The sequence below is a fragment of the Colobus angolensis genome, unplaced genomic scaffold, assembly GCF_000951035.1.
Source record: "Colobus angolensis palliatus isolate OR3802 unplaced genomic scaffold, Cang.pa_1.0 Scaffold4, whole genome shotgun sequence".
In the NCBI taxonomy this organism is placed as follows: Eukaryota; Metazoa; Chordata; class Mammalia; order Primates; family Cercopithecidae; genus Colobus; species Colobus angolensis.
Window position 1 is genome coordinate 4,682,850 of NW_012117376.1, and position 3,551 is coordinate 4,686,400.

Genomic DNA, 3,551 nt, shown 5'->3' on the forward strand with positions numbered 1-3,551 from the left:
TGAGCTGAGATTGCACCATTGCACTCCAGCCTGGGCGACAGAGCGAGACTCCGTCTCAAAAAAAAAAAAAAAATAAAAATAAAAAAATAAAAAAAATTATTTTTAGAGACAGTCTCATTCTGTTGCCCAGGTTAGAGTGCAATGGCACAATCATAGTTCACTATACCCTTGAACTCCTGGGCTTCAGCATCCTCCTTCCTCAACCTTTGGAAGAGCCGGTCCACATTACAGGCACATGCCACCATGCCCAGTTAATTATTTTATTTTAGTAGAGACAGGGTCTTGCTGTGTTGCCCCAGCTGATCTTGAGCTCCTGGCCTCAAGTAATCCTCCCACCTTGGCCTCCCAAAATGCTGGGGTCACAGGCTCAGCCACCATGCCCAGCCTGTTACAGCTTTGATTGGCCTTTCTCTTTAACTGAGTTTGTATGTACTTCATTTTATCCATGGGTTCAAGATAAGTGTTTTTGCCTCTTTCTTTGAACTCTCTCAACAGTGCCCAAGGCAAGGTGGCCTTTGCTGGGCCAAAGAGAACTGAGCAGGAAGGCTAGATATTTCTCCCCTCTTGTTTCCCTACATGTGTTTTAGGGAGAGATGGAAAAGACAATTGGAATTGACAACTGAGGATAAGAAAATTCAGCCAGGTGGCGATGGCTCACGCCGGTAATCCCAGCACTTTAGGAAACTGAGGTGGGTGCATTGCTTAAACTCAGGAGTTCGAGACCAGCCTGGGCAACATGGTGAAACCCTGACTCTATTAAAAAAAAAAAGGAAAGGAAAGGAAAAGGCCAGATGTAGTGGCTCATACCTGTAATCCCAGCACTTTGGGAGGCAGAGGCGGGCGGGTCACCTGAGGTCAGGAGTTTGAGACCAGCCTGGCCAACATAGCAAAACCCCATCTCGTGGCTCACATCTGTAATCCCAGCACTTTGGGAGGCCGAGGTGGCTGGATCACCTGAGGTCAGGAGTTGGAGACCAGACTGACCAACAAGGTGAAACCCCGTCTCTACTAAAAATACAAAAATTAGCCAGGCATGGTGGTGGCAGGCGCCTGTAGTCCCAGCTACTTGGGAGGCTGAGACAGGAGAATTGCTTGAACCTGTGAGGTGGAGGTTGCAGTGAGCTGAGATTGCGCCAGTCTACTCCAGCATGAGCAACAGAGTGAGACTCCCTCAAGAAAGAAAGAAAGGAAGAAAGAGAGAGAGAGAAAGAGAAAGAGAGAAAGAAAGAAAGAAAGAAAAGAAAGAAAGAAAAGAAAGAAAGAAAGAAAGAAAGAAAGAAAGAAAGAAAGAAAGAAAGAAAGAAAGAAAGAAAGAAAGAAAGAAAGAAAAGAAAGAAAGAAAAGAAAGAAAGAAAGAAAGAAAGAAAAAGAAAGAAAAAGAAAGAAAGAAAGAAAAGAAAGAAAGAAAGAAAATGGTTTCTGATTGAGGCTCCTGGGAGAAAGCCCTCTTTGGAGAAAGAAAACTTGAGTCTTAAACTCTGGGTTACTTTTCCTTATGCCAGGATAGCTGCTATAAAGTAAGCTAAGCCTTGATCTTGATAACAGCATTGAAATGGACAGTTTTGATCTGACCCTTATGCCCTTTGCCCAAAGCACCGAGCCAGCAGTATCAGCTCTGTTTTAATGAAATTGAAGCCCCAGGACCTGACACTATGGCTCGCAGGAGGACTCAGTTCCACTAGCTTGGAAATTACATATTTGGAGGGATCAGAGCCCATGAGCGTGGGAGATAGGGTATGCTCAGTGTCAGTCAATCTTTTTGTTTCTTCCTTGTTCCATACGCTTGAGTAGGGATACATAGTATTAACCTCTTTAAACAGGTCTCTGATTTCATCTCATTAATTCACAGTTGCACAGCCATACTAGGGTCTCTTCCATAAACCGTAAGAGTTTATTCACCAAAGCTCTAGAACAAGGTGCTCAGATCTCTGGCATCCCTCATTTTCTCAACTGCTTCTCTACAAACTTCTGCTCACTTTGAGAGTTTCTAATGCTCAGGCTGGAAGACTTTTTAGGGGGTGTTTTTGGTTTTTATCTCCTAGGGTTATGTCTAATCACTCTTGGGGCATCGTGTCCTGAGATTTGTGCACCTAAGGATAGAGGAGAGTATTTCTGGGAGGAGTGTTCCCATGATACTATTTGATTATGTCATCCTTGAGATGGTATTGTATCTTCTACCCTTATATCCTACTCATGGCCTGGCACACAGTTTGAAATGTAGTGGTGCCTACCACAGTTTGAATAAGTAACACTACACCTTTCACAGCCTCTGTTTATAAAATGAGGATAGTAAGTCTCAGAGTTGTCTGAGGGGCTTCAGTTGGAAAATGTATGTCAGTGCATTATGTCAAGTGCCACTCTGTAAGCATAAGAAATTGCCAGTAGCTCCCAGAAAAAAAGAAGTTCACCTCCTTTGAGAATGAAAGAAATTACCAGTATCACAATTATATCATATTTTGTAGGCCACTTCTTAAAGGCCCATTGTTTCTCAAATATCTCAAACTTGGCCGGGCGTGGTGGCTCATCCCACCTGTCATCCCAGCACTTTGGGAGGCCGAGGCAGGTGAATCACTTGAGGTTGGGAGTTTGAGACCAGCCTGACCAACATGGAGAAACCCTGTCTCTACTAAAAATACAAAATAAGCCGGGCATGGTGGTGCATGCCTGTAATTCCAGCTGCTTGGGAGGCTGAGGCAGGAGAATTGCTTGAACCTGGGAGTTAGAGGTTGCAATGAGCTGAGATTGCACCATTGCACTCCAGCCTGGGCAACAAGAGTGAAACTCCATCTCAAAAAAAAAAAAAAAAATCTCAAACTTAACATGAAAATGTGATTTTCTCTAAAAACCTGCTCTTCCTCCTGTATTTGCCATTTCAGTAAAAGGTACCTCCATATATCCAGTCACTCAGACTGGAAACCTGAAGAGCATTCTCGACCCCTTCCTTAATCCTGTAATCAGTCTCCAAGTTCTATTATTTCTACTTCCAAACTGCATCTTGAATCAGTTCATTTCTTCCAGCTCTATGGCCAGCACCCTGGTCCAAGATTCCATAATTTCTTTCCAGGGTCCTACTATAGCCTCCTGACCTCCCCACTTCTGTTTTTGCTTCCCTTCCATCCAATCTGCACAGCAGCCAGAGGTGACCTTTATATAAATGTAATTTGGAAGATGATACTTCCCTACTTAAAATCTTTTAATGTCTTCCACTGCACTCAAAGTTCAAACTCCTCTTGGCCGATACATGATATAGCTCTGCCTCCCAACCTCCTGTCTACTCTTCTTTCTCATAACGTGCAGCCTCAGGAGCATCTAAAGTGTCCTCTTTTCCTGGAATGCCCTCCTCTACATCCTCCCTCTTTGTCTGACTGATGCATAATTTTCAGGGTGTTAGCTTAAGCCTAATTTCCTCAGAGACGCCTTCTCTGACCATTAACATCCCTTTCTTAATTAGGTTACCTTTGTATAAGTTTCCTTTCCTTTTCTTTCTTTCTCTTCTTTTTCTTTTTTGAGACAGAGTTTCGCTCTTGTTGCCCAGGCTGGAGTGCAGTGGC